Source organism: Schistocerca gregaria, chromosome 4 (assembly GCF_023897955.1).
Source record: "Schistocerca gregaria isolate iqSchGreg1 chromosome 4, iqSchGreg1.2, whole genome shotgun sequence".
NCBI lineage: Eukaryota > Metazoa > Arthropoda > Insecta > Orthoptera > Acrididae > Schistocerca > Schistocerca gregaria.
In genome coordinates, this window is record NC_064923.1 from 337,961,771 (window position 1) to 337,975,226 (window position 13,456).

The 13,456-nt window shown below is 40.5% G+C and overlaps 1 protein-coding gene across 1 annotated transcript in view; it reads left to right on the top strand.

The window, feature by feature from the left end:
• Positions 1–13,456, top strand: part of LOC126266708 (tryptophan 5-hydroxylase 1) — a 240,407-nt gene that overhangs the window by 124,843 nt on the left and 102,108 nt on the right. The window lies entirely within an intron of this gene.

A 13,456-nucleotide genomic window follows, 5' to 3' on the forward strand; every position in this document is an offset into this window, starting at 1 on the left:
TGAACGCCTCCGTACTAGCTCTACGTATTTTAATGTTCTTTTTGTTAGTCTGTGTCCGGGAAGCTTCATTATGTGGCCATAGAATTTGTGGCGTCTTTTCCTCATTTCTGTCTCTATGTTAGAATATTCTTTAATTTTGGACATTTTCTGTAGTTTATATCCATTCTCGGTCCATCTTGGTCCCAAAATTTTCTTAATTATTTTTCGTTCTTCTTTCTTTAGATTTTCTGTGTCAGGTTTCACTGGCATGTAACGTTGATGGTTTAATTACTGTTTTGTAATATCTGATTTTGGCATTTAAAGATAATCATTTTTTATTATAGAGGTTTTGCACTAATCCTAAACCTTTACGAGCTTTTTATATTCTTCTTGTTATGCATATTTTTCAGAGATAATTTTTCCTATATATTTAAAGTGCGATACTCTGTTAATTTCTTCATATTTGGTTTGTAATTGGAAAATTTCTAAATTTGTTGTTCTATTGTTGTTGTTGTTGTGGTCTTCAGTCCTGAGACTGGTTTGATGCAGCTCTCCATGCTACTCTATCCTGTGCAAGCTTCTTCATCTCCCAGTACCTACTGCAACCTACCTCCTTCTGAATCTGCTTAGTGTACCCATCTCTCGGTCTCCCTCTACGATTTTTACCCTCCACACTGCCCTCCAATGCTAAATTTGTGATCCCTTGATGCCTCAAAACATGTCCTACCAACCGATCCCTTCTTCTAGTCAAGTTGTGCCACAAACTTCTCTTCTCCCCAATCTTATTCAATACCTCCTCATTAGTTACATGATCTATCCACCTTATCTTCAGTATTCTTCTGTAGCACCACATTTCGAAAGCTTCTATTCTCTTCTTGTCCAAACTAGTTATCGTCCATGTTTCACTTCCATACATGGCTACACTCCAAACAAATATTTTCAGAAATGACTTCCTGACACTTAAATCTATATTCGATGTTAACAAATTTCTCTTCTTCAGAAACGCTTTCCTTGCCATTGCCAGTCTACATTTTATATCCTCTCTACTTCGACCATCATCAGTTATTTTACTTCCTAAATAGCAAAACTCCTTTACTACTTTAAGTGTCTCATTTCCTAATCTAATTCCCTCAGCATCACCCGATTTAATTGGACTACATTCCATTATCCTCGTTTTGCTTTTGTTGATGTTCATCTTATATCCTCCTTTCAAGACACTGTCCATTCCGTTCAACTGCTCTTCCAAGTCCTTTGCCGTCTCTGACAGAATTACAATGTCATCGGCGAACCTCAAAGTTTTTACTTCGTCTCCATGGATTTTAATACCTACTCCAAATTTTTCTTTTGTTTCCTTTACTGCTTGCTCAATATACAGATTGAATAACATCGGGGAGAGGCTACAACCCTGTCTCACTCCTTTCCCAACCACTGCTTCCCTTTCATGCCCCTCGACTCTTATGACTGCCATCTGGTTTCTGTACAAATTGTAAATAGCCTTTCGCTCCCTGTATTTTACCCCTGCCACCTTTAGAATTTGAAAAAGAGTATTCCAGTCAACATTGTCAAAAGCTTTCTCTAAGTCTACAAATGCTAGAAACGTAGGTTTGCCTTTTCTTAATCTTTCTTCTAAGATAAGTAGTAAGGTCAGTATTGCCTCACGTGTTCCAACATTTCGACGGAATCCAAACTGATCCTCCCCGAGGTCCGCATCTACCAGTTTTTCCATTCGTCTGTAAAGAATTCGCGTTAGTATTTTGCAGCTGTGACTTATTAAACTGATAGTTCGGTAATTTTCACATCTATCAGCACCTGCTTTCTTTGGGATTGGAATTATTATATTCTTCTTGAAGTCTGAGGGTATTTGGCCTGTCTCATACATCTTGCTCACCAGCTGGTAGAGTTTTGTCATGACTGGCTCTCCCAAGGCCGTCAGTAGTTCTAATGGAATGTTGTCTACTCCGGGGGCCTTGTTCCGACTCAGGTCTTTCAGTGCTCTGTCAAACTCTTCACGCAATATCGTATCACCCATTTCGTCTTCATCTACATCCTCTTCCATTTCCATAATATTGTCCTCAAGTACATCACCGTTGTATAAACCTTCTATATACTCCTTCCACCTTTCTGCCTTCCCTTCTTTGCTTAGAACTGGGTTGCCATCTGAGCTCTTGATATTCGTACACGTGGTTCTCTTCTCTCCAAAGGTCTCTTTAATTTTCCTGTAGGCAGTATCTATCTTACCCCTAGTGAGATAAGCCTCTACATCTTTACATTTATCCTCTAGCCATCCCTGTTTAGCCATTTTGCACTTCCTCTCGATCTCATTTTTGAGACGTTTGTATTCCTTTTTGCCTGCTTCATTTACTGCATTTTTATATTTTCTCCTTTCATCAATTAAATTCAATATTTCTTCTGTTACCCAAGGATTTCTAGCAGCCCTCGTCTTTTTACCTACTTTATCCTCTGCTGCCTTCACTACTTCATCCCTCAGAGCTACCCATTCTTCTTCTACTGTATTTCTTTCCCCTATTCCTGTCAATTGTTCCCTTATGCTCTCCCTGAAACTCTGTACAACCTCTGGTTCTTTCAGTTTATCCAGGTCCCATCTCCTTAATTTCCCACATTTTTGCAATTTCTTCAGTTTTAATCTACAGGTCATAACCAATAGATTGTGGTCTGAGTCCACATCTGCCCCTGGAAATGTCTTACAACTCAAAACCTGGTTCCTAAATCTCTGTCTTACCATTATATAATCTATCTGATACCTTTTAGTATCTCCAGGGTTCTTCCACGTATACAACCTTCTTTCATGATTCTTAAACCAAGTGTTAGCTATGACTAAGTTGTGCTCTGTACAAAATTCTACTAGGCGGCTTCCTCTTTCATTTCTTAGCCCCAATCCATATTCACCTACTATGTTTCCTTCTCTCCCTTTTCCTACACTCGAATTCCAGTCACCCATTACTATTAAATTTTCGTCTCCCTTCACTATCTGAATAATTTCTTTTATTTCATCGTACATTTCTTCAATTTCTTCGTCATCTGCAGAGCTAGTTGGCATATAAACTTGTACTACTGTAGTAGGTGTGGGCTTCGTATCTATCTTGGCCACAATAATGCGTTCACTATGCTGTTTGTAGTAGCTTACCCGCATTCCTATTTTCCTATTCATTATTAAACCTACTCCTGCATTACCCCTATTTGATTTTGTGTTTATAACCCTGTAATCACCTGACCAGAAGTCTTGTTCCTCCTGCCACCGAACTTCACTAATTCCCACTATATCTAACTTTAACCTATCCATTTCCCTTTTTAAATTTTCTAACCTACCTGCCCGATTAAGGGATCTGACATTCCACGCTCCGATCCGTAGAACGCCAGTTTTCTTTCTCCTGATAACGACATCCTCCTGAGTAGTCCCCGCCCGGAGATCCGAATGGGGGACTATTTTACCTCCGGAATATTTTACCCAAGAGGATGCCATCATCATTTAATCATACAGTAAAGCTGCATGTCCTCGGGAAAAATTACGGCTGTAGTTTCCCCTTGCTTTCAGCCGTTCGCAGTACCAGCACAGCAAGGCCGTTTTGGTTAATGTTGCAAGGCCAGATCAGTCAATCTTCCAGACTGTTGCCCCTGCAACTACTGAAAAGGCTGCTGCCCCTCTTCAGGAACCACACGTTTGTCTGGCCTCTCAACAGATACCCCTCCGTTGTGGTTGCACCTACGGTACGGCCATCTGTATCGCTGAGGCACGCAAGCCTCCCACCAACGGCAAGGTCCATGGTTCATGGGGGGAAGTGTTGTTCTAAACACTGTTTTTTTCAAATGATATCTGCAGGCCGACTTTCTCTGCACATTCTTTTAGAGTTTCTACTTGTTTTATGGCCATCTCACAAAAATCTGCCACTATTGTGAGATCGTCCGCAAAGGCTAAGTAGGGGATTCGTAGGATTTTTTTTTCCCAATGAAATTGGTACCAGTCGCAGGACTGAAGACCACAACAACAACAATGAAATTGGTGTACAGTAATTTTCTTCTTCCAGTTTCTTTTCCCATTCTTTCATGACTCTATCTAGAACTACATTGAACAACGAAGGCGATAACACATCACCTTGTCAAGCGCCAATTTTTATCTCGTATGATTTTGAAAATTTTACCATAAATTTCACTTTGGATGTTGCATTTGTTAATGTCTGCTGAATGATTTTCTGTACTTTCCGATCCAATCCTTTTTCTTCAATAATCCTAAACAGTGTGGGTCTATGGATGAGTCATAGGCATTTTTAAAGCCGACAAAGACATATACTGTAGGCTTGCCTCGCATCTTCCTTATTCTTGTGATTAATTTTAGGTTTTAAATTTGCTCTGGGCACGCTCTGTTTGGCTTAAAACCAGCTGAGATTTTGAATTCTAGCAGTTGTTGTGCTCTTTCAAGAATACAAGCTGGTAATAGCTTTTATGTGACAGGGAGTAGAGAAATTCCTCTGTAATTATTCACATCGTGTTTGTCCTCTTTTTTATGTAATGGATGAATTAGGACATACTTACAGTCTTCTGGGATTTCTTCGGTGACCCATATATTTTGTATAATTCTTAGTAGCTCCATTCTTGAATTAGGCCCTAGACGTTTGAGAAATTCGCCTTCAATTTCATCCTCCCCAGAGGCTTTGTTATTATTAATATTATTAAAAATTCTCATTGTCCTGTAAGAGCTCTTTACACACCAAAGCCTGATGTATTTGGTACAATGGCAGGGTGGGTGAAACATTAGGACTTTGTTGTAAGTAACTGGTCCTGTGACAGTATGGAAGAAGACCGGAAGAAGAAGAAAAATAAGAATCGGATGCTCCTCCAAGATAATATTCGAGGGATAATTGTTGGTCCTTCCAACGGAGTGAAAACAAATTTTCTCATGTCAGTACTAACAAACCTGGATGGAATCCACTTCAAGAATGTATGCGTATTTTCAAAAACGCTGTTTCAACACAAGTACCAACTACTTTAAAAGATACTGCAGGATGTAGATGGTATAACACACACGACATTCAGTCAAAGCAGTCCAATCCCCCCAATAGATAAGTGAAGCCAAACATAGTGTTCGTATTTGACGATGTTGCTGTGGAAAACCAGGACCAAATTCTTCGATATTTCTGTTTGGTCGTCATAAGGGTGTCACGTATTTTATTTGAGTCTGACATATTCCAGAATCTCGAAACAGATGAGAACAAATTTCATTATATCCTTCAAAGAACTCAATTTGAATTTAAAATATGTTTACCGAAGACATATAGGAACAGGCATGTCATTCAATGATTTTTAAAGATATGCGCAAATTGAAGCAATCAAACACAGTATGGGTTTCTTGTTATTGATAAATCAAGAATGACGGTAAGTATAGATAGAACTTCTAGGAGTTTCTTAATATATAGCTATGAAAGAAGTGATGAGTATGTCAGTATACACTGCACCATGGACAAGTTAGCACCATGTCAGGCAGTCAGCCCGAGAGGATAGGTGTGCATTGATAGAGAATATGCCTGGTTTCTTACCGACTCCTCAGTCGTCTGAATGGTTTGATGTTTCCTGCCACGAATTCCCTTCCTGTGCTAACCTCTTCATCTCACAGTAGCACTTGCAACCTACGTCCTCAATTATTTGCTCCATGTATTCCAATCTGTGTTCCTCTACAGTTTTTGCCCTCTACAGCTCCCTCTAGTACCATGGACGTCATTCCCTGATGTCTTAACAGATGTTCTATCATCCTGTCCCTTCTCCTTGTCAGTGTTTTCCACATATTCCTTTCCTCTCCGATTCTGCGTAGAACCTCCTCATTCCTTACCTTATCAGTCCACCTAATTTTCAACATTCGTCTATAGCACCACATCTCAAATGCTTCGATTCTCTTCTGTTCCGGTATTCCCACAGTCCATGTTTCACTATCATACAATGCTGTACTCCAGACGTACATCCTCAGATATTTCTTCCTCAAATTAAGGCCGGTATTTGATATTAGTAGACTTCTCTTGGCCAGAAATGCCTTTTTTGCCATAGCGAGTCTGCTTTGATGTCCTCCTTGCTCCGTCTGTCATTGGTTATTTTACTGTCTAGGTATCAGAATTCCTTAACTTCATTGACTTCGTGACCATCAACCCTGATGTTAAGTTTCTCGCATTTCTCATTACCTTCGTCTTTCTCCGATTTACTCTCAAACCATACTGTGAACTCATTAGACTGTTCATTTCGTTCAGCAGATCATTTAATTCTTCTTCACTTTCACTCAGAATATCAATGTCATCAGCGAATCGTATCATTAATATTCTTTCACCTTGTATTTTAATTCTACTCCTGAACCTTTATTTTATTTCCATCATTGCTTCCTCGATGTACAGATTGAAAAGTAGGGGCGAAAGGCTACAGCCTTGGCTTACACCCTTCTTAATACGAGCACTTCGTTCTTGATCGTCCACTCTTATTATTCCCTCTTGGTTGTTGTACATATTGTATATGACCCGTCTCTCCCTATGGCTTACCCCTACTTTTTTCAGTATTTCGAACAGCTTGCACCATTTTATATTGTCGAACGCTTTCTCCAGGTCGACAAATCCTATGAACGTGTCTTGATTTTTCTTTAGCCTTGCTTCCATTATTAGCCGTAACGTCAGAATTGCCTCTCTCGTGCCTTTACTTTTCCTAAAGCCAAACTGAGCGTGACCTAGCGCATTCTCAATTTTCTTTTCCATTCTTCTGTATATTATTCTTGTAAGCAGCTTCGATGCATGAGCTGTCAAGCTGATTGTCAAATGATTTTCACACTTGTCAACTCTTGGAGTCTTCGGAATTGTGTGGATGATGGTAAGTCGCCAGACTTATACATGCTGCACGCCAACGTGAACAGTCATTTTGTTGCCACTTCGCCCTAATGATTTTAGAAATTCTGATGGAATGTTATCTATCCCTCTTGCCTTATTTGGTCTTAAACCCTCCAAAGCTCTCTTAAATTATGACTCTAATATTGAATTCTCTATCTCTTCTAAATCGACTCCTCTTTTTCATCTACCTCATCAGACAAATTTTCCCCCTCATAGAGGCCATCAGCCTACTCTTACCATCTATCCGCTCTCTCCTCTGCATTTAACAGTGAAATTGCCGTTACACTCTTAATTTTACCACCCTTGCTTTTAATTTCATCGAAGGTTGTTTTGAGTTTCCTATATGCTGAGTAAGTCTTTCCAACAAACATTTCTTCTTCGATTTCTTCATATTTTTCGTGCAGTCATTTCCTCTTAGTTTCCCTGCACTTCCTATTTCTCAGTGACTTGTATTCCTGAATTTCTCTTAACTTATCCGAATCTCTGTCTGACCATGATGTAATCTAACTGAAATCTTTCAGTGTCACCTGGCCTTTTACAATTATACCTCCTCCTCTTGTGATTCTTGAACAGAGTATTCGATATTACTAGCTGAAATTTATTACAGAATTCAGTTAGTCTTTCTCCTCTCTCATTGCTTGTCCCAAGCTCATATTCTCCTGTAACCTTTTCTTCTACTGCTTCCCCTGCAACTGAATTCCGGTCCTCCATGACTATTAGATTTTCATCTCCCTTTACACACTGTATTATCCTTTCAACATCACATACTTTCTGTATCTCTTCATCTTCAGCTTGCCACGTCGGCATGTATACCTGAACTATGGTTGTTGGTGTAGGTTTGGCGTCGATTATGATAAGAACAACCGTATCACTGAACTGTTCACAGCAACACACTCTCTGCCCTACATTCCTATTCATAACGAACCCTACTCCCTTTATCCCATTTTCTGCTGCAATTGATATTACCTTTACTTATCTGACAAGAAATGCTTGCCTTTTTTTTCCAATTTCACTTCAATGACCCCTACTATATATAAATTGAGACTTAGAATTTCTCTTTTTAGATTCTCTACCTTCCCTACCACGTTCAAGCTTCTGACATTCCACGCCCTGACTCGTAGAACGTTGTCCTTTCGTTGATTACTGAATCTTTTTCTCGTGGTCACCTCCGCCTTGGTAGTCCCATCAGAAGACCCGAATTGGGACTATTTCGGACTTTTTTGCCAATGGAGAGATCATCATGACTCTTTCTGAATTACAGGGCACACGTCCTGTGGATACACGTTATGTGTCTTTAATGCAGTGGTTTCCATTGCCTTCTGCGTCTCATGTCGTTGATTCTTCCGCCTTAAGGGGCGGACAAGAGAGTGCCCTGAACCACTGTCGCTCCACCGCCCTCTTTGACATGGCCGTTGGCAGAATGAGGGTGACTTCTTACGCCAGAAATCTTCGACCACCAACGCTGATTATTAATCAAAATTTAAGCAGTGGCAAGTTTCGAACCTAGGGCTGATCACGTTTTGATTTCAAATCAGAGACGCAACCCCCCCCCCCCCCCTCCCGACATGGGTGCTCCCCTGTGTCTGTACGTTGACATATGCCCAGACCCTTCTGGGACGTACACCCAGATCATTCTGAGAAAGAAAGTAGACTACTTAGCTGTAAAGGTTGATGATACTGAAATGAAAGTACATGACTTAACAGTAAAGGTTGAGCGAAATGTATATATAAGTTGTAACACGTGAAGCAGCTCACTTTGTATACAAGACGCCAGCTAAGCATACGTTCATCGCTACACGGAAGACTGTTTGAGAGAAGCTACGGCTACAAAAATTAGGACATTTGGATCGAAAGCAGACACTGAGAGAAACCTTTAAATCAGTTACTGAATCTCTCAATGAACTCCTGCAAAATTACACAATGACAATGCCGATCCTGTGGCCAGTTTTATTAACCAGCACAACAATGCTAGGATAGGCAAAACATTTGATGTCAATGGTGAAAAACCATACATCTTTGGCATGCAGTCTACAAGTTAAAATGAAAAAACAATACAGAGAGGCGACAGTGAATTTCAAAGAACACCAGGTTTACTGAACCTCAATTTCCTAAAACCCTTAAAAACCGAAAAAAATTTCACAGGAGGATCTGGAGGTGCATGTTGAAATACTACACGTGATTGGTGCACATTCGAAAGCAGGAAACCAACATAGTGTGAAATACAGAGACATTATAAAACCATTATTATGTGGTCAGTATAGCAGATCAAATTTTTGCTGATAAAGTCGAGGCAATATATGCAAGAGAGAATATTGGTATAGGGCAGCGCATTGTCACATTTTTAGTTGATAAAACCATGTGTGATAAAATTAAATTGGGCTTGGGTGAGAATATCAAGCAAGTTATGAACGCTGCACAGCGTTCACTGAAGAATAAGAAGACAACGATGAACAACAAGAATCAGTGTTTAAAAAATTGTATCCTGATAGCGATGCATGCAGTTAAATGTGCCCTGAAGCATAAAGGATTGGTTAAAGCAACCCTGTTTCTGCCGGCACACAAGCCCTCAGGTGGAATTATCCCCTTCACCTCGCGGGTCTCTCAGCTACGGGTTCACTGACTGGTGGTGCTGTGGTTACTGCCAGAACACTAAAGAATGCACAGAACTACCAGGAGCAGTTAGAGGAAGCAAGAAGACATTAAAAACATTCAGCATTCCAAGATTCCGTTTGTTCAGGATACATTATCTAAGACTATGTGGAAATCTGGAGAATGTGGGTTGTGAATTTAGATGTTTCTGGGTGACCAGGAACGCACTATTGAGCACATGGTAAGAAAAATACAAATAACGGCTACTATTTCGACTCATTTGGATATCTGTAGCCACCATAAGAGTTATAACGATACTTCACTGACAGAAGACATGTATTCTAGGATTTTCACCACTACCAAGAGTTTAAGATCTACTTATGCAGGCATCTGTGTGCCATGTACCTCCTATCGTTTATGAAGAAGCATATGTATGAGGAGGTGCACTAAGAATCCACCCGTCAGCTGAGGTTCAGATGCAACGTCGTGTACTCTGACTTTAAAAGAGCGACCATTAGTACTACGCAGTAATTACTTCCCACCAACTGATTTAAGGAAACTGGAAGTGGAATATTCCGCTGATTGGACAGCAGACATACAACATCCTTCCGAATAGCACAGAGGCTAAACAGCATTCCGAATATCACAGAGGCTAACAATAAACTTCATCTGGAAATTAATGGTGGAAAAGAAATTGTGGAAATAGAACCTAATGCATACGATATCGACGATTTAAATGAAGTTTTAAAATGATCTGAGAAAGGAATGCGCTACGTGCAAACATTAATGCGCTTAAATCTGAAACAAAGACAATGAGTACAATGATTGACTTTAACCAGAAATGTTCAATAAGACGGCTACTATGTTTCACAAAAGGACAGGTTTTGAAGAAGGATCTTAACAAATTCTCAGATCTGGTAAGTTGGTGGATACACTTCCCGTCAGTACAAGCTGTGTTGAGTGCAACATTGCAACAAACTCTTACCTCAACAACAGATTGAGCCATACAATTTTCGGATTCTGCCCATCAGTGAAATGAAATGATCGTATGGCGTTGTTGAACGGGAATGGGAACAGGGTATAAGATCCTTTAGACCCCTACCAACGCTGTTTACCTCCCAGTAAAAGTTCAAACACTGGACTATCTGTAGCTCCGTGTTGTGGACCAGAGTTATCAACTTCACGACGTCCACGGCAAGGAAATCATTGTACGCTTACATACAATGCGAACTAGCAGTGACCTTGAACGTGCAGAGACCCAGAAGTGGCGGCCACGGCCTTTAACCAGCCATGACCTGTTAGAGACAGAACCAAAGACATTTCCTTGCCAGACCAAAAGGAATCGCAGCAGCCCTGTGTTGTCATCAAAGACAGGATGGGCGCAAGGTATAAAACCAAAGTGCACAACGCACAGCGCGGCACTTCACAACACAACAGCAAGATGATGATATGTCCAAACTACGATTTTCTTAAATCAGTAGGTCTGAAGCTGCACAACGACGTTGTACAGGGGTAACATGAACTCTTAAAACGTATGTCTTTACTTCTCCTTCGCATTTGAACGATTTAAAAAATGCCAGGTGGTTTAGAGACGAGTCAGTGGATATTGCAGCGGAAGAGTACAAATGATCTACTGCATGTATACCTTTAAAACTGCTTATGGGATAATCTGAGGACATGTAGCAATTTGTTCTGAATGTTAAACAGGATCTTATTTTCGTACAGAGTGCAATGGATAACAACTCGTGCATTCAAGGAGATCAAGAGGAGAACGAGATCGCTATCAACAAAATAATATGGAAAATGACGCACATCTGCGTTTGAAGCTTTTAAAAGTTCTGAATGTCAGTGAAGTCGACTTGTATATTTCTCAACATGCGAAGTGTTAATAGACCTCCCATGAACCATCCACATGACGATCAAAACATAAATATCGCAGAATTTCTTACTGGTATTCCACAGCAGCACAGTCAAATATATACACTATGTTTGGCCTTACTTATCTATTGGGGGGATTGCACTTCTTTGACTAAATATCGTTTATATTACACTATTACACTGTGCAATATCTTTTAAAGTAGTTGGCGCTCGGATTGAAACAGCTTTTTTGAAAATAGGCATACATTCACAAACTGGACTCCATCCAGGTGCGTTAGTACTGAAATGTGAAAATTTGTCTTGCCACAGTTGAAAGGACCTACAATTATGCGTCAAATATTATCGGGTAGGAGCATCCCGTTCTTCTTTTTCTTCTTCTTCTTCCGGTCTTCTTCCATACCGTCACAGGACCAGTCACACACAACGAAGTCCTAATGCTTCATCCACCCTGCCATGATACCAAATACATCAGGTTTTGATGTGCAAAGAGCTCTCACAGGAAAATTAACATTTGTATTAATAATAATATTAGATGTAAACACCATAGTGCAGACATCTTACCGTCTGGGCTACCCTTACACAATATAATGAGAGGGTCGCTAAATAAGATCAACTACAAAGATTCGTGATAATATTTTTCTTATTTAGACATCAACAATGGTATACATCAGTAAGAATTCACTGGTCCATCTTCACACAGTGCAGTATTTTGCAAAAAAGTTTATTGTATGCATAGAATACAGTGTGTATTCCTCTCAAACTGATGGGTGTTCTTTCAGCTTCTTCTTTTGACATTGTATTGATGTAGTGTGCTAAATCGTCTACATGCACAGTATACATACAGAGGTAGTACAGTTTGAACACACAGCAGCCAACAGTTCTGTCTTTCTGACATGAGGGATAGCACCATCCATAGACTGAACAAGTTTGTAAGAATGAAGCGTTTCAGATAAACAGAACGACCTCCATATCTCACCATGAGTGTCATGCCATCGTGCAGTAACGATACAGATAACGTCAGGTCAGCACAGTAAATGTCCAGAGATAGAGAATACTCGGAGGTCACTGCTGACTGACTGTGAATGACAGCACATCTGTCCAACCTCAGGATCATGTGACAGGATATAGCATTCCTGCATTCCTGTTGGCTCCTGGCATTATTCAGATGATCCTATTGGTTCCTGAATGTAGTGGTGGTGGTGGAGGAGAAAACCTGTTTCAAGGGCTCTCTGTGTGACAGTTTTGTGAACACGGTCAGTTGAGGTCCATACACCTAGATGAATACCTCTCGTTATTCTGTCGAGGGTAGCAGAATAGAAAGAAGTTTTCTGCTACACTGTGGATGAACAGGCCATTTCAAAAAATACATGAACTGCCGGCCGCTGTGGCCAAGTGGTTCTCAGCACTTCAGTCCGGAACTGTGCTACTGCTACATTTGCAGGTTTGAATCCTGCCTCGGGCATGAATGTGTGTGATCCTTAGGTTAGTTAGGTTTAAGTAGTTCTAAGTCTACAGGACTGATGACCTCAGATGTTAAGTCCCAGAGTGCTTAGAGCCATTTGAACCATAACAGGCAATAGTCGCTACAAGTTGTAAAATGCATCCTCAGCCCATCCTTCTGCATCATTATTATGTGCTGAAAACTATTCATCCCATTTCATCCATTATCGCTTCCTTCCATTCCTCATATAGGATTCTATGGATACAGTCCTTAGCTGTATGCTTCCGGGGTGATATACTTATTAAATTCCTGTCTGTCTGATACCAACATCTCCTCAATTGAACACATAATGAAAGAACCTTCCTAGGAGGACACTAAATATAAAGACACTGCTGTAATTGGTTCCGAATTAAGTTGAAGCATCCAGCAAAAAGCATGCTATATCACATCTCTCATTTTTTTCACCATCACATGAGTGCTCCATACAAAGTCCTGTCCAACAGCTCAATGCATACCGAGTAATTTAGGGGCGAGAGACAATTGGAACACTCTTGCCTTTTGGCAGCAGCACTGGGAGCTTGAGCCTCAACAGGGACCTGACCTCCACAGCCTGCATATGCACCAGCCTGGTACCCAGACGCCAGACATACGAGTGGGCAACCCCAATCGGCGGCTAATTTACCGTACTTTATTCCATTAC